A 27,923-nucleotide genomic window follows, 5' to 3' on the forward strand; every position below is an offset into this window, starting at 1 on the left:
GCCGTATAAAGTTATAGCGTGAAGCAGTACATCTGCTTCTCCAATTAGGATGTGGGAGGACCCTCACATTTCCTTTATAGTTCATCACTCAGCACTGGATATTTCTCTTAGATGCTCCCTTTTTGTATCAAGCCCGAGATAGGGCAGAATGCTGAGAAACTGAGCTTTAGTTATAAAATTCTGATGTTCGAAAAATTGTTTCTCAGCACCTCTGTGTTTTTGTCTTCTCTTGCAGGGCTTTGTGCTTGAATTACGGACACCTCTTCAGCCTGCTCGTTCCGGATGAATGAATGAATGATTACACCAGGTGTGGTCCACACTTCCTCTGGGGGTAAGTTCCAGGCACTTGTACATCTCAAAGCCGATAATGTCTGGGAGCTTGTATTTATGTGTCTGTTTCCCACGTAGCTCTGTTAACTGCTCTTTGCATGCGGACCTGGGTGGGGAAAGGTGGCGAGGTTCCTCAGGTGCTGGTCTGAGGGTCTTGCAGGCAGCGGGCGCCCAATCTGAGGGGCTTATTACAAATGCCCTGTAATTTTGATATGCCGGCTAACCCCCTCTATGTAGGAGAGCATATGTCCATCTTCTCTGGGAGCTTAGGTGGAGAAATTGCAGCCTGGGAAGTGTTCATTTCCTTTTCTGTAGATGTCCAATACTGACAAGCATGTGCTTGAACTCCAAGCCAACTAGGACCTCCTGCTGAAGAACAGACTAGAGTATGTCATTTCTAGTTGCAGTGGGAAGATCAGGACAGCTCAGGAGACTCAGACACTAGGAGACCACTGAGGAAAGGTAAGGCTCCAACTCCGATGTGAAGGCTGTTTCGTTCTGACTGGGGCGTCTTACTAGTAGATGTGTTGGTCATTGCAGGGTAAGTGCTACAGCAGGAAAGCTGAGCAGTCCCCAGAGCAGTGTTTGGAATGGTTGCAGGTAATTCCCTGGAAGCGTTTGCCGTGTCTGCAGTCCGTTCTTGCTTTGGTGAAGCACACAGACACAGGCAGAAGCTCTCCAGGCTGCAATGCGTCTCATCTTTCCTGGGCCGCTTTGTGCCCTTTGGATCTCAACTCAGGGTGCTGCGTCTCGAGCACTCAATCTGAGGTGGGCACCCAGCCACCTGCTACACTATCACTCTTTTATTTTTATTAAAAAATTTTTTTAAAATTGAAGTAGAGTTCATTTACAATGTTGTGTTAGTTTCAGGTGTACAGCAGTGATTCAGTTTTTTATGTACATATATATACTTTTTAAGACTGTTTTTCATTATGGGTTATTCTAAGATGCTGAACACGTTCCTTGTGCTGTGCAGTAGGCCCTTGTCGGTTACCTATTTTATACGTAGTAGAGTGTGTACCTCTCACTCCCAAACTCCTAGTTTACCACCCGCCCCCGCCCACCAGCCCCTTTGCCCTTTGGAAACCATAAGACTGTTCTCTATGTCTGTGAGTCTGTTTCTGTTTTGTAAATAAGTTCATTTATATCGTTTTATAGATTCCACAAATAAGTGATGTCATATGAGATTTATCTTTCTCTGACATCACTTAATATGATCGTCTCTAGGTCCATTCATGTTGCTGCAGATGGCATTGTTTTATTCTTTTTTATGGCTGAGTAATATTCCACTTTGTGTGTGTGTCTGTGTCTGTGTGTGTGTATGTACACACACACACACCCCATGTCTTCTTTATCCATTCATCTGTCGATGGGTACTTAGGTTATTTCCATGTCATGGCTATTGTAAATAAATAGTACTGCTATGAACATTAGGGTGCATGGATCTATTCAAATTAGAGTTTGCATCTTTTTTGGATACATGCCCGGGATGGGGTTGCTGGATCATATGATAGCTCTGTTTTCAGTTTTTTAATGAGCCTCCATACTGTGCTCCACAGTGGCTGCACCAGTTTACATTCCCACCCACAGACATCACTCTTAGTTCTCTGAAAAGTGCTTGTCCCTACCTGACAGTTTTCTCCTTCCTGTACTTATTTATTGGCTTGTTGTCCAGGCCACTGTCACTGGAGCAGAAGTTCCAAGAGCTCAGGGCCCATGTCCGTCTTGTTCCTCACGTGGCACCACGGCCAGAACAGTGTCTGGTGCACCACAGATACTGTTTGACCAAACATGTAATGAGTTTGGCAGCTAAGTGAAGCTCACTGTGTAAGTTGTCAGTGTCACGTGGTGAGAAATTTGTTCGCTCTGGAGGCGATTTTGAAGACTCAATTTGCCTAGTTACTGTTTTAAAAATGTGAATTGTTCCCTCATAGAATTATCATGTTTAACATTACGTTCCCCATAAACAGGATGTTTTCTAACATTTCTGGGTTTATTTGTAAATATAGCACACATTAAAGTTACACATCTTGATGGTCATTGGTAACCTATGTGTTGACTGCCCTTTATATCATCTACATTAGAACATTCAGAAGGAATATCCAGTTAGCCTTGGAGAGATGTTTCATTTATGTTTCCATGAAGTTCAAAAACCATGACTGGAAGACACCTGTTTGAAACATCTGAAGTCTAGGTTTTTGGAGAGTCGGACTGCCTGTGTTCTTTGACTCCTGTCTCTGACATTTCCTGGCTCAGTTTCTTCTTCTGTAAAACAGGAGTAAGAAAAGCATTTTTCTCATTGAGTGTGATTAAGTATGTTCATACACATGTTATGTGAATTTCTATTTTATTTAGTATATACTTGGATTTTTATATATGAAAACATTAACTAGGTTTTTAAGATAATGTATTTAGATGCTGTTTATCAAGTGGTGACCCACTTGGAGAATTTGTTTTTGCATTAATGTGGATGAAAACAGCAGTCCATTCCTGAGATCACCGGAAAGGATAGACTAGCTTATAATTATTTATCATTTTAATAAGTTATAACGAGAAAGCATTGTAGATATGCCATTTTCCATAAGGATAGCAATGCTGTTGTCTCTTTGGTACCAGACAGACTCTGAGTTTTTCAGTTGTACTATTGGGTTGGCCAAACAGCCCGCTCAGGTTTTTCTGTAACATCGTATGGAAAGGATGTTATGAATGAACTTTTTGGCCAACCCAGTAGTTTTGTGGCCTTCAGCAAATTACTTGACTTAGTTTCTTCACCTGCCAAGTAGTGATAACAATACAAATCAAAGAGGATTGCTCTGAGAATCAAATATAAAATATTAAAATATAGGTAATGCTCTTCCTTGCCAAGGCTATTGATAGCCAGAGGAGAGTGATCATGGTTAGAAATGTTTGGAAACAGCGTCCTACTGCTCGTGATGAAGAGAAGAGAATACTTAGTGTCGAAAGTAGTACGCTTAGTAGGGAACGTGCTACCCACCCTTCACTCGTAAGGGCCAGTGGGTCAAGGGTCACTCGTAAGCAGGGCCAATGGGGCGCACTTGATCAGCTTCTGAGGAACCACTAGGACCGGTGAGTAGCAGCAGGAGGAAGCCACTTTGGGTTTCATGTAAGGAAGGGCTTTCTTAGCAGCTGTGGGAAAGTGAGAGGGGTGACCCTGCGTGGTAATGAACTTCCGGGCAGATGTGGTGTCCCGAGGCTCGTTGGCTGCAGATCAAGAGTTCCGTAGAAAGGATTCCTCCACTCACCAGGAAGGTGGGTGCCGTGGCCTGTATGGTCGTTTATGAGGCCCCCTCTGTATATGTGGCCCCTGCAAAATCAGGCCTGCCCGTCTGGGTGTCTTGGCCAAGCTGGTTGTGCAGAGATGGATGGAGACCCAGGATTTGGCCTCCCCCAGACAGGGAGCTGGGACTGCTGATTGTTTTCTTTGAAAATGTTTTTCAGGATTTGAAATTTTCCTGTTTGTGGTGTATCATTTACAGTCGAGGCTGCAAACTGGATGGCTTCTGGCTGGTTCTGGGCTGTGGATAAGCTTTGATGGGTTTGCAAAATATGTCCCTGACAAGTGTTTTCAGGATATTTAAGTTAGTTGCCTACCTTTAAAAATGGAAAAGTTTACCTAAAAGTAGCAGTTTCAGTGTTTCTTAAGAAGGTGGTTCAGCTGGCAGCATCCCCAGGGTCCTGCATTCCCGGGGGCGGTGGGGGTGGGGGCGGGCAGCCCTTTGGGCCGGGTCGTCGTGGGCCGCTTTGCCACCGTTCGCACCGCGCACGCAGTCTCCCCGACGCTGAGTGTCAGTCGCCATGATTGACACTGGAAATGAAATGATTTTTGCATTTACTTAAGCTGTTTTACTTCTGGTAGAATTAGGAGAAAAGTGAAAAGGTTCAGTCTACTTCTGTATCAGTAGTGGAAAAACGAAAGGTATTTCTGTAGAGTTTCATATTTAAAAAAAAAAACAGAACAGAGCATTTTGGTGTGTGCTGAAGAATACGTGTACGTGTTTCATTTGCAAACAAATGGTTTCTGTTTCTTAAGCACGCAGCACCCAGGCCTGCTTGGTTCATACATTTTAAACAGCCCAGGAGCTATGAGACTGATCCCTCCTCTGGACAGTAAAATTTTCCTTCTGTGTTCAGACACCATTCTTTTGCTTTTATTTTAGGCCATTTCTTCTCTTTCAGCAGCAAACTCCCTTGCCTTCCTTAAGATCAATTGTTGGGTCTCCTGCTCGGTGGGCTGGCAACAGTCTGTAATTTGCACACTCATGGGGACTCCGGAAGTAGGTTCCTTTCTGCCTTCTCCACTGGAGCACCAATGTTCCCTAGACTTTGTGGCACCAAAGAGGGCCTGTGGCCTCGTTTATCCTGAGTGGGGTGACCAAGGGAGCTGTGCTCTGGGCTCCTGCAGGCACAAGACTGAAGCCTTAGGACTCTCTACCATGTGCATTCAATTTTTAGTGAAAAACATAATCTGGTGTTGTCTGTTTGTTCTGTTTTACAAGGTGGTTCTGGCTTCATGGTGAAGATAAACTAAAAGGGATGGAGAGAGCAGGGAAGAACCGTGAACATTGACTTCCGTTGTTTTGTAGGGTGATTGGGTGGAAGAGGGATGTAGGGGGTGTGTGGATAATGACAGAAAGACTGAACTTAATTAGTGGAATTTTTAGGATGGCTGATCTAAAGGCCGGGGAAAGAGGTCTCGTCTATCAGTTGGTTACTTCACAGTGGAATGTGCTCCCTAATGGAGAGAGCTGTGAACTTCCCATCACTCCATGTATTTAGGGAGAAGAGATGGGCCCATCTGTCAGGATACTGGAGGCGGTCCTCAAATTAGAAGCAAGACCAGGCTCGATAGATGACCTGCACAGTCTCTTCAAAAACTCAGATTCAGTTATTCTCTGAATTAAACTGATTAGGAACCTTTCAGCTAAAACAGTTTCACTTCAGTCCCTAAAAAGAAAATACTGTGAGTGGAGTGAGAGGCAGAATATAACGCTCCTTAATTACATTTAATTCTGGGCAGATTACTTGTACTTTCTTAAACATTCTGAGATAACCCTTCAAAAATGTAAACAGATGTGTCTAGTGGTTAATATTTATAAGCCAGGATTTTGCAAGCATCATTCCTAAATGATTTTTTTCTGCTAAATTTTTTTTATTTTACCTTAGCTGAAACTCATTTTGTAGTTTTATTTTTGGTAGCATGATTATTAATACAGATTTTGTCATTTATATAAAAATTTTACCTGTTCCTTATTATAAAGCATTCTATTTAATTTCAAATTTTAGCATTTGACACATTGTCATAACTGTTAATTGTCAGTATTTAATTTGGATATAAGGACTTACAGAAAAAAGCCTTTTAAAGGAAAACTTTTTTTAAGAATTTGTTTTAAATCTTAATTTTTACATCACTTAATATTTGCTCATTCTTACAAAAGTAATTAACTGGTCATTTGGTTAAATTATCAGAGCTAGCTTGTTATGGAATGTAAGGTACCATTTGGACTTTATAAACATTTACACCATGAAATCTCTCATTTTCATGATAATTGTCTCCATTAAAATTTTCTTTTGCACATTTGGTGCCTTTAAAATGCTTAGAAAAAGATTGTATTATGAAATTTAGATTCGTTGTGGTTTTAAAGCAATACATACCATGCTAGTATTGGATATATATTTTTCTATCCCTATATCCCCTCCCTCTTGGACCTCCCTCCCACCCCCCAGTATTGCATTTTGAAGCATCTCAAAATTGACTATTAATTTTGTAGGCGCCTCCAGTTTGCTTTTAAAAAGTTAAAAATTCATTTTGGTCTTTATTTTGTTCTCACTTAATAAATACTAAGTGTTCCATTGATTCTATGGGGGCGCTCTGTTTTCTTCTTTTTATTTATTTATTTATTTAGAAGATGTTGGGGGTAGGAGTTTATTAATTAATTAATTAATTTTTGCCGTGTTGGATCTTCGTTTCTGTGCGAGGGCTTTCTCTAGTTGTGGCGAGCAGGGGCCACTCTTCATCGCGGTGCGCGGGCCTCTCACTATCGCGGCCTCTCTTGTTGCGGAGCACAGGCTCCAGACGCGCAGGCTCAGTAGTTGTGGCTCACAGGCCTCGTTGCTGCACCGCATGTGGGATCCTCCCGGACCAGGGCTCGAACCCGTGTCCCCTGCATTAGCAGGCAGATTCTCAACCACTGTGCCACCAGGGAAGCCCTCTATTTTCCTCTTAATCAACATTTGTGAAGCTGTGGTTTTAAAGCAGTGTGTACCATGCTAGCGTTACATTTTGAATGATCTTAAAGTCAACTGATTTTAAAGATGCACGGCCGTGGGCCGCTCAGGCATCTTCTTGAGGCCGAAGCATCCTGGAACGGGAAACGCTACAGGAGAACCACTGGGGAATTTCAAGTGGAAACTCTGAAAGTTGTGCTCAGTGGGCATTGAGAACTTGTGGGTGGCTTATTTTAAATAAAGGGGTTTTAGAGGCTTCCGACACAAAGACATAGACTGCACCACATTCTCTTTTCTTTTTAATAATTTTATTTAAATTATTTATTTATTTGGCTGCTTTGTGCGGCTTGCAGGATCTTAGTTCCCCGACCAGGGATTGAACCTGGGCCCTCGGCAGTGAAAGCACAGTGTCCTAAGCACTGGGCCACCAGGGAATTCCCAGATGCTCTTTTCTTTGCATGTTCATCCCCACTACCATCATCACTGTCATCTCCCCCTCATTCATTCACTGACTCAGTGGATACGTATTGGGTATTCATCATGTGCCAGTCACATTTTAAAGGACTAGACGTAACCGTAGACACTTTTAACAAGATCTCTGCTTTATGGAGTTTGCATTCTCAGACAGGCACTGTGTTAAACAATCAATGTGTATTATTTTACTTAATCCTTACAGCAGCTCTGTGAGGTAGGTAATATTATCCCCATTTTGTAGATTGAGAAGCTAAGTTAAGTGATGTGTCCAGTATCACACAGTGGGGTCTGAGGTCAGGGCAGAGGGACTCTAATGGCTGGGCCCTGAGCTGTTTTGCTGGCTCCCAGGGAACAATGACTGGGTAGCAAATGAATTGCACGTGTCAGTTGTACATTTGTGTGGGTTTTCAGTGTCACACATGGGAGGTGAAACCTTCACGGCAGTTTGGATATGAAGGCCAACCATGCATGCTTTCACTTGTCTCTGGTCTAATTCAGAAGCATTTGGTTTTAGAAACAGACTTGTGCCTAGACACAACTAGATTGTGCCTTTTGATGAAGTGGGGAGAAAAGTCACCTCCCCAAGTAATATTTCTTCGGATTTTAGGGTTTTCACATGAATATTTTGCAGGTTTCATTTTCTTCTGGTATTGCCTTCATCTAGGACATTTTTGCAATGACATTACTCAAGTTCCGTGTTTTTTTCAGCCCACGTTATTTGAAGTATTGCTTTTCCATCAGCAGCAAACTAAAAGCTCTTTCAGCACATGAGCGTGTTGTGGAGTTTTTCACTCATTTGTGTAACTTCCTCAAAGGTGGATGTTTATATTTGTGAGAGATTATTTGATCTTTTGGAATGCTGTTTGGGTAAAAGTAATTTATGTTTTTAGCCTTTATTTATTATTACTATTATATTTTACATATATGTGTGTGTGTATCTATATATATATCCAGATGAAGCCCTTAGAATTGACTGTAGATTGTCAGTAAAGAATGACGCTTGGGGGCTTCCCTGGTGGCGCAGTGGTTGAGAGTCTGCCTGCCGATGCAGGGGACACAGGTTCGTTCCCCGGTCTGGGAGGATCCCACATGCCGCGGAGCGGCTGGGCCCGTGAGCCATGGCTGCTGAGCCTGCGTGTCCGGAGCCTGTGCTCCATGACGGGAGAGGCCACAGCAGTGAGAGGCCCGCGTACAGAAAAAAAAAAAAAAAAAAAAAAAAGAATGATGCTTGGGACTTCACTGGTGGTGCAGTGGTTAAGAATCCACCTGCCAATGCAGGGGACATGGGTTAGAGCCCTGGTCCGGGAAGATCCCACATGCTGTGGAGCAACTAAGCCCCGTGCACCACAACTACTGAGCCCGCGTGCCTAGAGCCCATGCTCCACAACAAGAGAAGACACTGCAGTGAGAAGCCTGCACACCACCACGAAGAGTAGCCCCTGCTCTCCACAACTAGAGAAAGCCTGCGCGCAGCAAAGAAGACCCAATGCAGCCAAAAATAAATAAATAAACAAACAAACACATAAATAAACAAAAAAGGAGTGGTCTCAGCTATATATGGCTTCACTCTTTTTCTTTTAAATTTTATTGGAGTATAGTTGTTCAGTTATACATATACATATATTCAGTCTTTTTTAGATTCTTTTGTCATATAGGTTATCACAGAATATTGAGTAGAGTTCCCTGTGCTATGTAGGTCCTTGTCGGTTATCTGTCTTATATATAGTAGTGTGTGTATGTTCATTCCAAGCTCCTGATTTATCCCTCCCCCTGCCCCATGTTTCCCCTTTGGTAACCATAAGTTTGTTTTCGATATCTGCAAGTCTGTTTCTGTTTTGTAAATAAGTTCATTTGTATCATTTTAAAAAATCAGATTCCACATATGAGGGATATCATAGGATATTTGTCTTTGTCTGTCTGACTTACTTCACCTAGTCTGGTAATCTCTAGGTCCATCCATGTTGCTGCAGATGGTGTTATTTCATTCTTTTTTACGGCTGAGTAATATTCCCTTGTATAAATGGACCACATCTTCTTCATCCATTCATCTGTTGATGGACATTTAGGTTGTTTCCATGACTTAGCTACTGTAAATAGTGCTGCAATGAACATTGGGGTGCATGTATCTTTTTTTTCTTTTATTTACTGTTTTATACAGCAGGTTCTTATTAGTCATCCATTTTATCCACACCACTGTATCCATGTCAATCCCAATCTCCCAATTCATCACACCACCATCCCCACCTGCTGCCGCTTTCCCCCCTTGGTGTCCATACGTTTGTTCTCTACATCTGTGTCTCAATTTCCGCCCTGCAAAACTTTTTTTATACAGCGGGTTCTTATTAGTTATCTATTTTGTACATGTTAGTATATATATGTCAATCCCAATCTCCCCCCCAATCTTTTATTAAGAAAATTTGCAAAAATACAGAAAAGTCCAAAGAATTGTATAGTGAACAATAAACCCACCACGTGAATTCTGTAATTGTTAACATTTTGCTGTATTTGCTTTTACATGTGTCATTTTGCATGGTGTGTTTGAGGACAGAATACTTCTTAAGTAGTAATTTACATAATGCTCAGAGATCTTTGCCAAGGAATTCAGTTTTAGATGCCTGATAATGCATATGTCCAGTTATATTATTATGTCAGAGTGAGGCATTAGAGAGATAAAGTCTAGGTTTTATGATGTGGAAATATGCTGGGTTTTGTAATTTTAGGATGGAGTACTAAATTGAGAGTATTTTGCTGTAGTTGGACAAAGTCTAAAGAACTTGAAAAATCTGACATAGTTTGAAACCCCAAGTGACTCTATAAATTTGTAGAACTAAAGTTATTTGGGTGACCTCAGTGATAAAAAATGGAGCCAGGCAATGCAAACCCATTGGAAGTGTCTGAGGAATGTCAGAGATAAGTCAGTCTTCTGGGTAGTTCTGGCTTAGAGCAATCTACGTGTAAAATGTATCAAAAGGTCAGAATTGTCTTAAGAATAATAGGGATGTGCAAGTGTTTCCACGCAATTAATTGTTCTTCTGATACTTTTTCCACCCTCAGAAACATATCTCTTTAAAACTTCCTTCTTCTTTCTGACATAATTCCCCTCTTCTCCTTCACATCAAGGGGCTGTTCTTCTGTCTTGAGGTTGTTTGGAAGACATATGCTTGTTTTATGCTGGCTGATATTTTCTTTTACTTAATTTTTTTGGTAACAGAAATGATGGTGCTGGATCTAAAAGAATAGGAGCTAAGTGACTTAAACAGCATCCTTGCTTCTTCTGTATTTACCCAGAGAATTTTTAAATACAGACACACGTCAAATTAACATTTTGGGAATTCCCATGTTTTCTGTTATGTGACTTGGCTTCCCTGGCAACCTTCTGACTTCAGTCCCAGGGGTTGTGGCTACTTGGGTGGCAGGTCCTGAATCTGCTGCCTGCTGCTGACCTTGGGCATGTCACTTAAAGCCTCGTTTCTGATTTGCTAACTGAGGGGCTTGGAGCAAGGAATTTTTCAGTTTTTCTCCACCAGCACTAAAAATTCCTTGGTTCTATGTTCACTAATTTAAGTTTCTGTGGAGGTTAGAATACTTTTTATAACTATTGGGCTGATGATCTTAGGTAATGGCCCTTATTATTTGTCAACTAAGATTAGAAAGTGTATTTTCAAGCATGTATTAACTACATGGAAACTAGATGGAAACAACATTCTGTTTGCACATGTGTGTACCTGTATGTATAGATTATGCATGTGTACATATGTATTCATTTTTCATGCAAGATAAGGAATTAAAAGCTTATATGTCTAAACTAGAATCTTGTCTTTAATATTATGTAAGAATCTTGTCTGTTGCATGTATAGAGCCATTCACATTTTTTAATGAAAAGTTATTTTCTTAAAAAACTCTTGCCATGTGTTTGTCCAGGATAACTTGGAAACTTCTGCTTAAACTGTTTTCTTCTATGGACTATGATTTCAAAAATTGAAACAAATTAAAATTGAAAATCTGCTCCACAGATGTAACCTTGTTTTCCCATTTGGCAACCCCTCCATCCCCAGTAACTAATATAAAATGATCTGAAAATGTTGCTTTATCTTTTGGGCATACTTTAAATGGAAGGTCTTTCATCAAAAGGTACAGCAAGACTTAACCCTTAAACCTCTGGTCTATCCCTTTTTTTTTTTTTTTTTTAACAATTCCATGTTAATTTTTGAGAAAATAGTGACCCTTTGAGATAACAGGGCCTTCCAGCATAGGGCACTGTAGGGCACTGCTACTTCACTGAAAAACGAAGTAACTCCAGCAAGGCACACAGAGTTAAGTATACACCCGCTATTTTGCAAATCACAAAATTATTCTGAAGGGCTGCTCTTGAGGCAGGGTTTTTATGACCATCACATTCCAGCTGTGGTTTTGGAGACAGAATGTTTACTACCGCTGGAAACACAAGGATGGTAGGTGTGTATTCTTCCTGCTGAAAAGGCTTAAAAAAACAGCTGAGGTTCCCTTCAAGTGAGTAAACCTTTATTCAGCAAACTCTGGAGGCGCGTTCCTATGGAACTTTGGTGGTAATTCTGGAATGTGAGGCCAACAGCAGCGCAGTCATGGGCGAGCCGAGGCCCTGACGGCAGGCTGTCCTGCCTAATCGCTGCCGGCAGCCCATGGAAAACCACTTTCTGGTTAAGTCTGCATCATACTCCTCCACCAATGGAAAAAATTGAACATGATGAGGGTGTGTAGCTAGCAGACAAAAATATATCCAGCATTGCACAGGATCTGTTTTTAGCTCTTAACGGCCGAGCATTTGAAGTGTTAGACGTTGTTTCCTGCCTTACCATGGGCAGGAAGAAGAGGGAGTCCACAGATGTGTATATAGACCTTGACTCTGGGAAACTTGGTGGACTAATTAAAAGAGCCTGAGAAGAACTGGCTACGTCCAAAGTTCTGGCAAAGGTAAGGGTATAAAAGTTTATTTTCCCCCTTTTGCAGTTGAGACTTCATGTTATATGTGAGATATCTGTGTTTCTTGAAATGTTCCTTTTGGTAACGTCGTTATGTGCTGAATTTTGTTTTCCATTATTTTGTACTTGGGCTGCCCACGTTGGTGTGCATGAGGGAACAGTCCCTTTCACGTTGAGTGTCTGTATGCTTTCACACACCTATTAGTGCTTTATCACAGCTGCCCATCCCGTTTTAACTAATTAACTCTCTCCCAAAGCTGATGGTATATGTTGTATGGATTTATTTTTCCTGCTATCTCAGGAAAGTGCTATTTCTCAGTCTGACCACGTGAAAGCACTGATGACCATGACCTTATCTTTCCCAGTTAATTCTTTCAGGGCACGAAGGGAAATGAAAATGTGCGCAGAGATTATATTTTATAGTTTCCTGCTCATTATGTAACTTGCTCAGGCCTTACTTTTGAGCTGAGTGAGCTCCTTGGTTTAAGAGTTTCGGCTTGTAATTTGATGTTCACTCTTTATTCACGTTTATCCTTAACTTTTGTCTCCAACTTTCTGAGAAAGAAAGGGAATCCTTCGTCGTGTGTGTGTGTGTGTGTGTGTGTGTGTGTGTGTGTGTGTGTGTGTGTGTGTGTGTGTGTGTGTGTGTGTGTGTGTGTGTGTGTGGCGGGGGGGGGGTGGCGGTGGCAGGGAGCACTTTATTTAAGTAGGATGATTGATTCATGTTATAACCCCTCAGGGGCGGCTCATTCATTAGGCGTCTGTCTGAGCGCTGAGTTTATCAGCAAAGACTGAGGGACCTGGCCCCGGCAGAGCACTTCCCTCAGCTTTATGTTAATTTGGCCAAGCATGTAATTCTCGGAAAATTGGTAGGTGGAGAGACAGAAATAGGAAGCTTTCTTGCAGTCATTGTAACTTGGAAGATTATTTATAGGATTTCTGGAAAGTAAGTGTACTGAAGAACAGCTGCTAGAGTTTTCCCTAACACGTCTCAGCGTTTCACTGTGGCCCTCCGTCATACTTAGGGATTCTAAGTTTTGTACTTACTTTCAGCTGAATGAGGTTATGAGTTATTTTAAGGTGGGTGATGTGTGTGCCTCTTCAGTGTGTGTCTTCCTTTACAGAAATGTCTTTTAGGGATGGAGGAATGTGAGTGCTGTCCAGGTAGGTTAGAATTAATAGAAATGCTGGTAGTGTTTTATTTCTTGCTCTTCCTTTGAAAGTAGAAATTGCTGCTGTGACAGAGCCGGCAGCCACGTAGAGCAGGGACAGAGCAAGCCCCACCTGTCTTCTTGTGTAGTCGCATTAACACATGTCAGCCACTTTGATTTTCACCAGAGCTTGTAGACAGAAACTGAAGTCTGTTGAAGAACCTTCTGACTCCACTCCATACTGACATGGTGTTTTGAATGCAAGTAGATAACACCTTTCTTTCAATACTTCAGTGCAGAGGGAGTGACTTGCAAAGCCTTCTTCTTACCCCAGGCCTGATCTAGGAGGCCCAGAAGTGCGAGATAAGGGCTGGGCTCCTTGCCAAGAGATTATCCTTCTGAAGTGGTCCTTCACTTAGCCACTAAGTAGAGCAGATGATTCTGTCTTGGTGGTCCAAGACTGTGTTCGAGAAGAGCCATATTCCCTTTTCCAGAAGTATAAAGTTAGCGTAGGGTCCCTGCAACCTCTTCCTGTTCAACAGCTCTCGAATGAATGTGGAAACAACACGGAGAGAAGCCTAGAGGGAAAAGCTCACACTCCTTAAATACCTAACGGGGCCCCTTTCTGTGTCTGTCTGTGCCTTCAGGTTTAGCGCACTTTGTAAGACTCACTTACATAAAGATAATAAACTCCATTACTGAGATCCCTTAAAAGGGGAGTAATAATAAGTATAAATAAATAAATAATAATTTGCATTTGTCATTTGAAATTGTGTTCCTTAAATAAGGAACAAGATAAAATGGTTTTACTGGAGAAACTAAAAAAAAAAAAAATTAGATAAAGGTATGGACTCAAAATAAATAGCAATAATATTAGAGACAGGGAAAAGAAATAATAGTAGTTGATAAACCTGAATTTCTGGCTGTTGACACAGAAAGGTTCTAAACATTGTGTTTATAACAGTTTGAATTTTAGTAATGGTGGGTTGAGTGTCTTTTGATTATTCAGTTCTATCTCAGATGGACTCCCAAATGCTAGGAGGTGTTAATGTCAGTATCCCAGGAATACATGGTACACTCTATTGTCAGCTATTTATAGTCTGTAGTGTTGTAGAGTGGAAAAGGGACCTTAGGCAATCTTTCAAATGGGAAAACTGAAAACCTACAGAAATGAAATGGCATGTCCAAAGTTACCAAGATGGTTGGCTGCTGGGCTGGGATGTGATACCAGTTATCTTGTTGGTCTTTCCCTACACTACCTGTCTCTTTAATTGGGAATACTTTGGCTCATTCTGGTTTATCTTTTTTTTTTTTTTTTTTTTTGTGATACGCGGACCTCTCACTGTTGTGGCCTCTCCCGTTGTGGAGCATAGGCTCTGGATGCGCAGACTCAGCGGCCATGGCCCACGGTCCCAGCCGCTCCGCGGCATGTGGGATCTTCCCGGACCGGGGCACGAACCTGTGTCCCCTGCATTGGCAGGCGGACTCTCAACCACTGCGCCACCAGGGAAGCCCCTCTGATATAAATTGACACATACGTACCCGTTTTCCTCTGTCCCTCCCTCCCTCTCTCTCTCCCTCCCTTCTTTCCTTCCTTCCTTTCATTGACTTACATACTTACTTACTTACCAAACCAGACAGGCCTAAAGCTCTAGTCAGAGACAAGACAAAGACTTTTGTTTTTCTTGGATCCTAATGAAGTTCAAAGCTGTACACTCAGTCGATGGTCATCATTCCCATTGACTATTGCCAGAGAGAGAGTTAGGTGCCCATGTGTTAACCTGTATGATAAGGCAGCTTTGGCTAGACTTCATCTGTCAATCTGTCCCTCTTTGTGGCCTTATATTGAGAGGTTTTTTTCCCCATGATCCCACTCTAATAGAAGACTGACGTTTTCATTAGTTCTGTGCCTGACGAGAGGCTCTGGAAGGGAACAGAAGACAGCAGATGGACTTTAGCTTTGGTGCCAAGGTAATGTAAGGCCCTTTTGGAAAAATAAACTTTACATATAAAGTGATAGACTAAGTAATCATTTTGTTCTAGGAAAGGGATGTGATAAGTGCTGCAGGTAGTGTTGGGATGAAGTTGGTCCAGGGTGTTCCTAAAACTTAAATAAAGGTTTAGAAATCCTGGGTGTCTTTAGGACAACACTGGAAAGAAATTATAATCCCCATCCTGTTTTTGTACTTGACCTTGACACATCTCTAGTTGCAGAATTGAGTAGGATTGCTGAGATGTGAAGGGCTAAAGAGATGCGGAGTGTATGGGCTGGGAAAGACAAAAGCTAAACGTCCATACCATTGAAAGCCAATGAAAAGAAACTCTGAGTGGAGAGAATGAAAATAGATTTGTTTTCAAGTCATCTGTAACCACTCCTGGAAGGTAGAGTGACAAGTGAAAGGCAGCATTGTTCACAGACAGACATAAGCCAAGAAAAACCAAGATATCAAAGGTAATAGAGAGTAAAGAGCTTCACGAAAAGCGTACCCCCATTCATGGAACACAGACACACACACAGAGTCACATACATGTATATACATATAGATTCCATTGACAATTGATCACAAATTAATCAAAAGTTAAATACAAAACAACTCCCAAACCCAGAAGTAACCGGAACATAGCAAAAACCTTGACTTACTTTTTCTACCCTACATGTGACCTAGAGAGGAAAAAAACTGGAAATTATAAGAAGGCACAGTGAGAAATAATTTGCCAAAAAGTTCCTTACTAGAGTCGATACCCTTTTGTCCTGGTGCCTTACCTCATGTGTTTATTATTAGTTCTCAGATGCTTTTCTGAAGTTTCTCTAATAGAGCGTCGTGGCTCTAGGGCCAGTTCCCCCTCTGGTGCATGAACAGGCTTGGGGAGAAGCCTCCTTCCCCTTTGGCTAATAAAGGACAACACCAGAATTTACCCTCTCTCTCCTGCCACATCAAATTCTCGGATTTACACACGCACACACGCACACACGCACACACACACACTTCTTTTACATTCCTACCGCCTGATTCTCCCTTCTTTACAGTAAAACTCCTTGACGAGTTATCTCTATTCACCATCTTCAATTTCATGGACCTCAGACTCACTCCAGCCCAGCTTCCTCCACCTGGACTCTGCTCCGGTCAAGTTCACCGGTAGCCTGCACGGTGCTGAGTCTGGGGCTCTGTTCTCAGTCCTTGTTACATGAACTCCCAGAAGCATTTGGTCCTTGCTCATGATCTCCTCCCTGAAAAGCCTGTTTTCAGTTGGCTTTGTCAGCAACGTATTTTCTTGGTTTCCTCTTAATTGGATCCACTGACCGACCGCTCTTCCTGTTTCTCCTTATTTCTTGGCCTCTTGGTGTTGGAGCACTACCGGGCCTCTTTGGGCCTCTTCTCTTCCCTTTGTTTACTTATTCCCTCGGGGGGCTCATCCAGTGTATGTTTTAAATACCATCTTCACGTGGGTGATAGAAAATTTGTACCTCAGGCCCATCTCTCCCTGGAACTCTAGGCTCCTAAATCCCAGTGTCTACTCAGCGTTGCCACCTTGATGTCCAGTGGGCATCTCCCACCTGATAAAAGCAGACCCCACCCCCTTCTCTTCCTCCCAAGCCCGCTCTGCTCTGCCCTTCCCATTCTCCCAGGGGCTTGGTCTGAGCATCGCGGTGTCGTCCTTGACCTGTCACCGCTCACTCCCAACCACCTGAGACTCCTGTTGGCTCTCCCTTCACCTGTCTCCAGACTCCTAACCCTCCCACCGGAGTCCCATCCACATCACCTCTCATGTGAATTATCCTCCCAGCCCAACAGGCCCTGGCTTCCCCCTTGCTGCCAGCAGTCCAGATCCTCAGGGCAGCTGCAGGGATCCTCTTGAAATATGCCCCATGATGAGCCGTCTCTATTCACAGCCCTCTAATCATGACTTGCCATCTCAGTGTGAAAGCCAGAGCCCATACAGTGTCCCTTCGGGCTGCGCCCTCTGGTTCCTTGTCCCCTCCGACGGCTCCTGCTCTAGCCGAGCTGACTTCCTGCCTGTCCACCAATCTGGGCATTTGTACCTTCTGTCCTCTGCTTCAGAGGCTTTTTCTTTCCCCAGAATCCACATGTTCTCCCCTCCAGCAAGTCCTTGCTTAAATGTCACGAGTCATGAGGACTTCTCTGCTCCGCTTTCTAGACCTATAGCTCCCTCTCCCGACATTGCCTATTTCCCCCTTCCCCCTTTATTTTTTTGCTAAAGTACTTAATCGCCTTCTAATATATAATTTACTTACCTTCTTGGTTTATCGTTCAGTCTCCCCACTATAATATAAGCTCCACGAAAGGAATTTTTTTTTGGGGGGGAAGGTGTATTTATTGCTGTATCCCAGGGCCCAGAACAGTTCTAGCACAGACTAGTTGCTCAGGAAACATTTGTCCCATTATTCAATGGAAGTATATCCTCCTTAGGATACCCGATGAGGTAGCTAAAGCAACCTAATGTAAATGCTAAGTATCATTGACTGCCTGTGTTTTAGCTCAAAATGTAAATTTTATATTTTACTTTGTGATCTATGTTTCTTTATTATGGCAACAGTGTTTAAATTACTTAGCATTAGATGAAATGGAAACTTCAGGAAGATTCCCCTTGGTTATTCTATGGTCTTGATACTTAGAATAATGACCATGTAGCTTAAACTATCAAGAAAAAAAAGCTCTCATTTGTGCAGTGTTGTTGCAAAGCAGCAGAACAGAATAACTACATTTTAAACTTCCGGCTCCTTAGTTAACTTAAAATTGCAGTTTTTCATTTTATCATGTTCCCGTCCCCAGCTGTGGAAGCCTTTGCTGCTTGGAGAACGGATACCGCTGGGGAAAGGTATTTATGAAAGGGGCATGGCTCCCAATCATTCTTCTGAAGGAGGAAACTGAAAGTTAGATTGTACTTTTTAAAAAAAGATACGGGATGTTTTCAGGTTTAAAAAGCACAGAAACATTTAAAATTGTTAAAAATTAAAGAAATCCAGGTTGGATTTCTACCTTTGCCCCTTCAGGATCTTGGTCAAATTATTTAATCCCTGGAGGCTAACATTTCCTTTCCTATAAAACAGGGATGATTAGCTAAGCTCTTGGGGTTCTTGTGCCCTGGGTAGCCCTGGCACACAGCATCTCAGGACATATTAAATCCTTCCCTGTCTCTCTGCATGCCCATCTACTTGAGATATCAACACTTTTCAATTCCTGTAAATTATGAAATTTAAACTATACGTACTAATGCTATTCTTTTCTTTTTTCCCCTGAAAGTTTCTGTAAAGTTACTAGCTAAAATCTAATCAGGTTTATTTTGAATAATGTATGATTTATGGAAAAGTTCAGCAGTGATTGGTTTAATTTTACCTTCAGGCCCAAGAACAACTTACATTGTGGCTTTAAGACGTAGACCTATAGAAATGAAGGCTTCAATCAGGCTACAAGCCGAATGGAAGGAAAATAGTTACACATTTATGAGGGTGAGGAAAGCCCCTGTTTAAATGAGGGGAAAAATGTGTGCTTTAAGCCTGTTCATTTTTTAACTTAAATGGAACAGTATACAGTGAAGAAATACTTTGCTAAGAATAACCTGGTGCAGTGACCGCGGTATATTTTGTTCACGGAACACGACTGAGGTTTAGGAGTGCGATGCCTGCTTCTGAGTTACTGAAGCACGTGCCTTACAGACAGGTCTCCGAGCCCGTGAGAAGCCATGTGGTTATAGCCTGGGATTCCGATGCATGGTCTTCTGTTTTCCTCTTGGTGTGAAGCTTGGGAGGTGCCTACCCATGTCTGAACTCGCTTGTTGTGGAATGGCTCATGTTCCTAAAAGTTAAAAAAGAGAGGTTATTTAAAAGTCATGCAAACCATTTTGAATCCCAGGTTACAAACGAGGGTTATTTAAAAGTCATGCTGACCATGTTGAATCTTGTGCATCTTTGGTTCCGGCCGTCACCAAAGCAGTATGAGGTCTGCAGAGACCAGGCTGTTGGCCAAATTGTGGATGAGACTTGAAGTACACTTGGGAGAAAATGCAGAGTGGGACTCAACATTTGATATATATATTTTTTTAATGGCAGCGATTTTTTTTTAATAAATTTATTTTTATTTAATTAATTAATTAATTTTTGCCTGTGTTGGGTCTTTGTTGCTGTGCGCGGGCTTTCTCTAGTTGCGGCGAGCCGGGGCTACTCTTCATTGCGGTGCGCAGGCTTCTCATTGCGGTGGCTTCTCTTGTTGCGGAGCATGGGCTCTAAGCACACGAGCTTCAGTAGTTGTGGCGCGTGGGGCTCGGTAGCTGTGGCTCTTGAGTGCAGGCTCAGTAGTTGTGGTGCATGGGCTTAGTTGCTCTGCGGCTTGTGGGTCTTCCCGGACCAGGGCTCGAACCTGTGTTCCTTGCATTGGCAGGTGGATTCTTAACCACTGTGCCACCAGGGAAGTGCCAACATTTGATACTTAAAAAAAAAAAAAAATTTCCGTGCTACTGTGTTAGAAAGAGCAGGGATGAAAATGGATGAGATGCATTTTGATAATTTTTGAAAGAAAAATAAAGTTTTATCTTTACATGGATGGTTTTATTTTAGACTATGTTAGTTCTGTAATTTTTATTGAAAAGTTGATTTTTAAAAAACCCCTGAAATATTTTCAGTTTCTGTGATGGCTCAGAGGTAGCTGGGCCTCTCAACTCACTGACATTCCAGAAACATACCAGTAATATTTGTGGGACTGTTGGTCTCACCACGTCTCTCATAAACTCAATGCTGTTAAAGTTGTTGTAAACTCGCTTATTGATTCTGCAAATGTTTCCTGTTAATCATTGCTCCCCCTTCCTACACAAGCTGATAAGCCCCTCTGGGGAAGGGATCAGATCATATATCACTCTTGTTTCTCTCCAGTGCCCAGCACACGGGTGGATGTATAGGCGGGTCTGCGGAAATTCAAGTTGAGTTGGTGAGTGGAACTCTTATTTCACATCAGTTCCCAAGTTTCTGCGAACACTAAGGACATTTTCTTCTTTTGCCAATGCTGCCTCCCACGCTGGGCTTCGAGCTACTGATTACTGTGGACTCCTTCCCAGATGGTGTCCCAGAGTGTCCCTAGGAGACGGCTCATGTGTGGTGCTCCTGGGGACAGTGGGGAGGGCGCGAAGGTGATGGGCAGGGACAGGCAAGGTCTCCCCCAGCCTCCTCTCCCTCATCCCTCCTTCCCCTCTTACCTCTTCCTCCTTGTCTCTCTCAACGTTACCCCTGACACTTGTGCTCAGCCCCTGCTGCCCTTGTCACCTCTCCTGAGCAAGCTGGGGGCTTTCTCTGCTTAGTTCACTTGTCGATCCAGTCACATACGGATTCAGCAAGTGGTCCTGGAGCGCCCGTGTCTTTGGATTGCCATTTTCTGTTCCTTGGAATGTCCTTTTCTGTCTCCATCTCGCAGAATCTCACACATCCTCAAGACACAGTTCTTTGGCTGACTTCTTTATGGGGTCATTTTTAACTTTCATAGGAAGGGTCTGAATGTCCAAGGAAAGTTCCTCTTAATCTGTAGCCTGCAGAAGGGTGGGGACGTCACATGTGTTGCCCAGAACTGCACATCAATAACGGAGAGTCCTTTTCTCTCTCGCTCTTCTTCTTTCTAGCTGAAGTGTTTGCCTTGGGTGATGATTCTTTGGATGTTTCAAGACTCTCTAGACTTGGGTTGTCCTTGGGTCTTATTAGAATGGATGTGCCATTCTGATGAAACTGCTACTTGCGGTTTTCTAAGTCATTGTTTTCAAGTTCTTTTTTCAGACCGTTACTCAAGGAGATATAATTTTACTTCACCACCCAGTATACAGGCAAACATACAAGCACACAAAAAATTCTAATGTCATAGAACAATTTTTACCATTATTGGGATACAATTCTCTATTTTCTTATAGTCTCTGCTCCATTCCTATTCTATTCTGTTCCTTTGAAAATACTGGTATTAAATCATTAAATGAATTTCATGAGCCAACAATGCATCATGAACCCTTGGACAAACACTTCTGTAAGCAGTGCTGCAGATGTTCAAGTTTTTTTTTTTATGAAAACAGGTGTGAGTGCTGAGACCCTGCTTGTGAGAAATTGGCTTACTGAGGTGATGTGCTCTGCAGAAAGCTGGGCTATTGTCTCTGTGGAATTTATTGCTTTTCCCCTCCTGAATACCAGCCGTGTTTGTCGACTGAGGTCCTGTTAGGCATCCCTTCTGCAGATTGGTTTGTCTTTTCATCTGTTAATATGCATTTGGAAGGAATCCTGCTGAATTGAAATAGACCCAATGGGGCTCCACAATGGCTACTTAGCTTTTGACGCCCTTAGCAGCAGCCCGCTTTCTGCCCACTTTATTTATAAGGGTTACGCTCCCTCAGCACTATTCCTATGGAGACCAGATGTTCCTTTCTCCTGCCTCTTCATACAAATTGGGTTCAAGTTTTCTTATGATTAGAAATGAGCTCCTTCGAGTCCGGGTATCGGTGCATTTGGAATGCGCTTCCTGGAGGCAAGATGGGAGAAGCAGCTTCAGGCTGTATTTACAGAGTTTGTTAGTAAGTTTGGGTCCTTGACAGAGTTTGAATGCTTTGGTTTTAGATTTTCCGGCATATTTGTTCTTGTATTTTAGTGTTTTTTACTGAGACAGGCAGTAACATTTTAAGGCAGGGTTTCTCAGCCTCAACACTAATGACATATGGAGTCAAGTAATTATTTATTGTGGGGACTGTCCTGTGCGTTGTAAGATCTTTAGCATCTCTGAACTCTACCTGCTCGATGCCAGCGCCCCAGCGTGACAACCAAAAATGTTTCTAGATATTGCCAAATGTCCCCTGGGGACCAACATCGCCGTGGCTGAGATTCGCCAGCTGTTCAGTGAACACTTAGGTTACATTTCTACACTTTCTAGCATGTAATAATACAAGTACATGATTTGTGTCATTGTTTCTGTTGACATTTGACACATGTGTGGCAAGTTAGATAGTTTTATATGCTGTAACTATTGGGGAATTGATCAAAATCAGTGCTAACAATGGAACTTGGAAAGTTCCAAATTTATATAATAAACATGTAATAATTAATGTACTGATTAATAGTTAATAAAATGAAACAGCAGACTGTTATAAGATCTGATATCGTAGTACACCAAGTTAAATTTATCACTAAAAATTAATAATAGTACTGTATATTTGTGTTCCACAGTTTTTTAGGTGGTTTCACATATATTTCCACACTTGATTCTCTATCCATGAAGTAGGTAGGACAGATATTTTTATCCTCAAGTTGCAAATGGGGAAAAAGAGATTCAGAAAGCATAAGTAGTTCGACCTAAAACTCACATGTTATTTAAGAGCTGGAAGCAGGTCTTAAACCCAAGTTCTGTGACACAAACCAGACAAGGATTCTGAGATTTGTCTCCTTAATGAGTGAAGCTCCCCTCGGCCTCCCACCCCTCAGTAAAGGGAACCAAGTAGATATTGTTATGATTAATGGTTAGTCCTTTTCTTATCTTTTTTCCAGCTCTTATCACTATCTGAAATGTTTGTCTTGTCCAGTGATGAGGCTCCTCTTTCAGTATAAAAATCTTTCTAAAATTACGTGAGAAGCCTTGTTGGTATCTTGTTGAGCTCCCCTTAACTGCCTCGCCAAGGCGTAAGTCTGGCTTTTGTTCCGTGTCCCCACGCCTCCGTTCTGCTTGCCATCACCAGTCAGCCCCCAGCCCTCCGCACAGCCCCATCTGGCCTGCTCGGGTTGTCTCTGATTTCCCTGTAGTTGCTCCATCTGGGCAGCCGGCACAGGCGGAGACCAAGCAGAGTTGGAGGATTTTAGTTTCCTTTGCTCTGAACTCTATATTATGTGGAAGCAGAGAATTTGCCAGTCTGACACATGAGTTCAAGGCCAAGCTCAAGGCAAGTGAAGAAAAGGTAAATCTTGAATTTCCTCCTAGAAGTTTCCTGCTGTGAGGTTCAGTAGGTCACAGTGGCTGCTGGGATTCTGATGACGTATTTGTGGAATTCCTCCACATTGCCGGACATTTCTGGGGTGGTAATTGATTGCAATTTTAAAAAGTTTAAATTAGGAGTTTGGGATTAACATGTACACAGTACTATATATAAAATAGATAACAAGGACCTACTGTATAGCACAGGGAACTATACTCAATATTTTGTAATAAAGAATAAGGGAAAAGAATCTAAAAAAGAATGTGTATGTGAGATATATATATATATACATATAAATACATATATATAACTGAATCATATGTATGTGAACCACTTTGCTGTACACCTGAAACTAACACAACATTGTAAATCAACTAGACTTGAATTTAAAAAAAAAAAGGAAAAAAACTTCCATTCTTGTTTGTGATTTTAGCTTAAAAAGCTACATAGCACATTCATCAGATTGGGGATTGGCAGGGAATGTAGAAAACAAAAGACAAGGGTTGTTTTTAGGTTCAGGAGATGGTGATCAATTTTTTAAAATGCCAATATTTTATTATAATTATTCAATAAATAAAAAATAATTGTAAAAAAAGTATATACACAGCATAGAATATTTGTGAAGTCCACACAGTCTTAGCACCCTCTCATTTATTCCTGAGTAACGCACGTAAATTTTCTCTGGGTCAACTGTGGGCCTTGTACGTTAGCGTACCTGATACGTATTACTGCAGGTTAGTGTACCAGTGTGCATGCTTTTTTCTCTTGGGGGCTTTTAGCTATTTCTTTTCTTTTTAAAAAATTTCACAGGAAATCTGTTATTTTGATATTGTCAGCCTGCTTTCTATCCATAAAATTTTTTTTTAACTTGAATACCATAAAATTCCCTTAGTAAAAGTTCAGGGAGTCAGGGTTGCAGAAAACCTGACCTGTTTATTCTCTTGCTTTCAGACAAAAAAATCACAGCTGAAGTATGACAGATAAATAGCAGTTCAATTTGCCAAACTCCTCAGGGACAGATCTAAAGTTTCCCTCAGAGATTACCCTTCTCTGTCAATAAATTCCTCATAAATATTAGATAAATTCTTCTTGCTACGGTTTAAGGCTGTTTTCCTTTTGTGGGATTGATTGACTAGGGGTGTTGAACAGCTGGTCAGCATCGTCCACGTGTCACATTGCATGTTGTATCTGCCTTTCGGCTTTTCTCCAGGCAGTACTGTGTTAATTACTGAGACATCGCCTCATGGATTAATACATCAGTCTTTCAGCCAGATCCTGTTGGGATGATTCCTGCTCTTAGTTTGTGCCCAGATCAACCTTCTAACAGGTGAAATTGCTTTCATTCAATTCAACAGGTGTTTATCAAATGCTTCCGTGAGCCCCAAAGTTGCAGGCCTTAATGGACAGCAACCTCAGAAAGGACAGGGTTCAGGGCTATGTGTTTTAAAATAGGACGTGAAATTTAAAATTAAGCTATTTAACTTCACAAGGAGAAAGACAAGGTGAGGTTACAATCTGCTGCTGGGGCGTAAACTTACAACGCTGAGCCATTCTGCACCTTTGAACCCCTGTCTTTGTGTGTCCTTGAGCGGCTGCCCCAGCGGGACCCTCTCTCAGCGGCAGCTTTATGCCGCTGGGTTGGGGGCCTTAAGCCAGGGCTGTGTGTGCTCGTCTTTGGGCACGTGATCTGGGATCAGAAGGGCCTGACAAAGAGCCGCCCAGGAGACTTTCACCTGTGGGTCATCCCTAGACCTTGGTCTTGATGAAAGTACACAAACACAAAGGCTCACGCCCATCAGCTTATTGTGTGAGGTCTCAGACCCGGCAACTGGGAGCTCCTCTGGCCACTTTTAGTTCCTGTGTTAAAAGAGTGTAGCTGAGAAAAGACAGACAACTCAGGTTTTGAAATTTCAAAAGGTGGGGTTCTTGTGTTCTAGCTCCCGTGTCAGAGGTATCACGGGGGCCACTTTTTAGTGGCACTCAACCAGTGGCTCTCCTGCCTTTTAGATGTTTGGGAGAGCTGCCCACGGGAAGGTGTGGTCAGTAATGTAGTAAGTACCATTTCAGACCTTGTTAGTTAGATGCTGGCCTCAGTCTTTATAAAGGCTGTTAGATCTCCTGCTGATGCCTAAGTGGGAAATCTTTGACATTAAAAAATGTTTTTTTCAATTTACAATGTGTGTGTGTGGATCGTCCCAGATAGACTTGTGTCTTTGGCCTCTCTGGACATACTTAGTTCCCGTGCTAGTGCTTCATGAACTTTAAAAGTCACCATCGAACCTTCCAAAGAAGCTATACAAGTGGCTAATAAACCATGAAAAAATGCTCAACATCACTAATCACTAGGGAAATGCAAATCAAAACCACAGTAAGATATCATCTCATTACTGTAGGATGGCCACTATATAAAACAAATAGAAAATCACAAGTATTGGTGAAGATGTAAAGAAATTAGAAGTCTGTGAACTGTTGGTGGGAATGTAAAATGGTGCCGCTGCTATGGGAAACAGTATGGTGTCTCCTTGAAAAATGAAAACTAGAATTACCATATGATCCAGCAATTCCATTTCTGGGTATATACCCAAAGGAAGTAAAAGCAGAGTATTGAAGAGATATTTGTATACCTGTGTTCACAGCAGCATTATTCACAGTGGCCAAGAGGTAGAAAGCAGTCTCCAGGTATCCATTTACAGATGAGTGGATAAACGAATTGTGTACACATACAATGGAATATTATTCAGCCTTAAAAAGGGAGGAAATTCTGATGCATGCTGCAACACAGATGAGCCTCGAAGACATTATGCTAAGTGAAATATGCCAGTCACAAACAACAAATCCTGTATGATTCCACTTCCATAATGTGCCTGGAGCTATCAGATTCATAGACAGAAAATAGAATGGTTGTTACAAGGGGCTGGGGGGAGGGGGGAGAGGGGGAGGTGGGAAGTTGTTTAATGTAGGAGGTTTAGTTTTGCAAGATGAAAAGCGTTCTGGAGACGGACTGCGTAACGATGTGAACCTGCTTCACGTTACTGTCTGTACACTTGAAATTGGTTCAGATGGTAAATGTTACATGTGTTGTACCACAATTAGAAATAAAAATTTTAAGAGGAAAAAAGTCACTAGTGGCCCCTCACTGCTCTGCTCGCTCTGTCTGTGGCGGAAATAAAGGCTTTGTGTCCGGCAATGAGCACAGCCAGATGGCGGCACCCCAAGCCCCCCTCCTCTTTCCCTCAAAGGTGGGCTTCCTGCCTCTAGCCTTGTGCAGTGAGACCCAAGCAGGTGCTGGAGAAAACCTTTTCATCTCATCCACCGGGTCTGCCTCTCTGACCCGCATTATTTTAGCCAAGGGCTGTTTCCCCGCGACTCTACATTTTGGGTTTTGTTTTTGCTGCTTCGTCAAATGGGGAACAGGGACCCGTTCTCGCCATACCAGGACGGTGCTTCTGTGAGTTGTTTTCCTAGCGGTGGTGACAGATGAGCCATGACTCAGGGCAGCACTTTCACCTGCTCTCCCCTGAAACAAAGGCGTACATTTGAATGCAGACTGTGTGGAGTGAAAGGCCGTTGCAAGGTTGGGGGGTGGGGGAGGGGGTGGGGAGGGGTGGGGGAGGGGTGGGGGGAGGGGTTGGTCCTGGCTTCCTTCACATCTTCCGAAAAACCCCGATGGATCAGGCTGCTCACAGACATTCCATTTATTATTTTGACAGGGATTCTGGGCACCTGTTGTTTCTTCAGGTAACTGACATGAAACCTTCATTTAATGGGTGTTAAAGCTTGACAGAGTTTACTCCTATTTCTGCTTTTCAGGATCATTTCATGGACTCACTCCTCTCACTTGCTAACCATGCTGCCTTGCTCCCAGGACCCTGTCAAGTCGACTGACCATTAATCTCCCTCAGCGCACAGACCAGACTGCAGGTAAATCCTGCTCATGGGAGCTGCGGTTCATGTCTAGTTGCGTGACTGTGATTTGGGGGATTAGTAAAGGTTTAATTATTTGTTCCCATTATTTGCGTTTTAAACTGTGTTTGATAATTGTCACCAAAGAAACGTCAGCCCTTTTGAATTTTGTGGCTGTACGTTCTTAGGTACAAAAGAATTAAAATGAAAAGCCTGCTACATATATTTGGAGAAATGAGTGGAAGCATCGCCTCCAACTTGCCTCAAACAGTGATACTGGTTAAAATAAAAAACTGAGGGTGGGGTGGGGGGGAGGTTTGGATCAAGTTTCACCTTGAATTTGGCTTAACTAATAGACTCCTTAAGCAAATTGGGGTGTTAAAGGGAATTGAAAGAACCTAACCGTTTTTTTTTAATACCCACATTCTAACAAGTCAGCTTCAGACTTTTTTCTGTCATCAGGTCCTAAAGTGAGAACCCTGAAAGTCTTTAGAAAAGCTCTAGAGATGGTTCATTAAAATGTTTTTCTGTCCCAAATGAGAGCTTGTATTTTCCTCCCCTTTTTTCCATCTCAGTTTAGTTTTTGAGAACTTCTAGGCCTTATCCTTTTTGATATCCTACTCTGTGTGGTACATGAAAGTTCCAACATAGTATGGTACCCAGAGTCATGTTATTACAAATGTCATTTTTCAGCAGTAATCACTTATATTGGGGTATGGTATGAACTCTTCCAGTAGCTTATGTATAATGAAAATATATCTGTGTGGTCACTGAAAAATCATTATATTGGAGTGACAGAGTAAAGATATTTTTCCCTCATTTTTCTCTTCAAGAATCATTGGTTCAAAACCTCCCAATACCACGCCTATAGGAGGTCTCTTGTCTTAAGCTGATTCCTATGCCTGTTCAGTTTCTGAATTAA

General features: G+C 42.2%; 1 protein-coding gene across 1 annotated transcript in view; it reads left to right on the top strand.

Annotated features, from left to right (window-relative positions):
* Positions 1 to 11,884: 11,884 nt before the first annotated feature.
* TIAM2 (TIAM Rac1 associated GEF 2) overlaps positions 11,885 to 27,923 on the top strand; it is a 126,804-nt gene continuing 110,765 nt past the window's right edge. Inside the window, exons 1-2 of the mRNA XM_082668996.1 lie at positions 11,885 to 12,000; positions 26,909 to 27,019. The gene's annotated coding sequence lies outside the window, so the exon portion shown is untranslated. The remainder of the gene's footprint in view (positions 12,001 to 26,908; positions 27,020 to 27,923) is intronic.

Source organism: Grampus griseus, assembly GCF_964374135.1.
Source record: "Grampus griseus genome assembly, chromosome: 13".
NCBI lineage: Eukaryota > Metazoa > Chordata > Mammalia > Artiodactyla > Delphinidae > Grampus > Grampus griseus.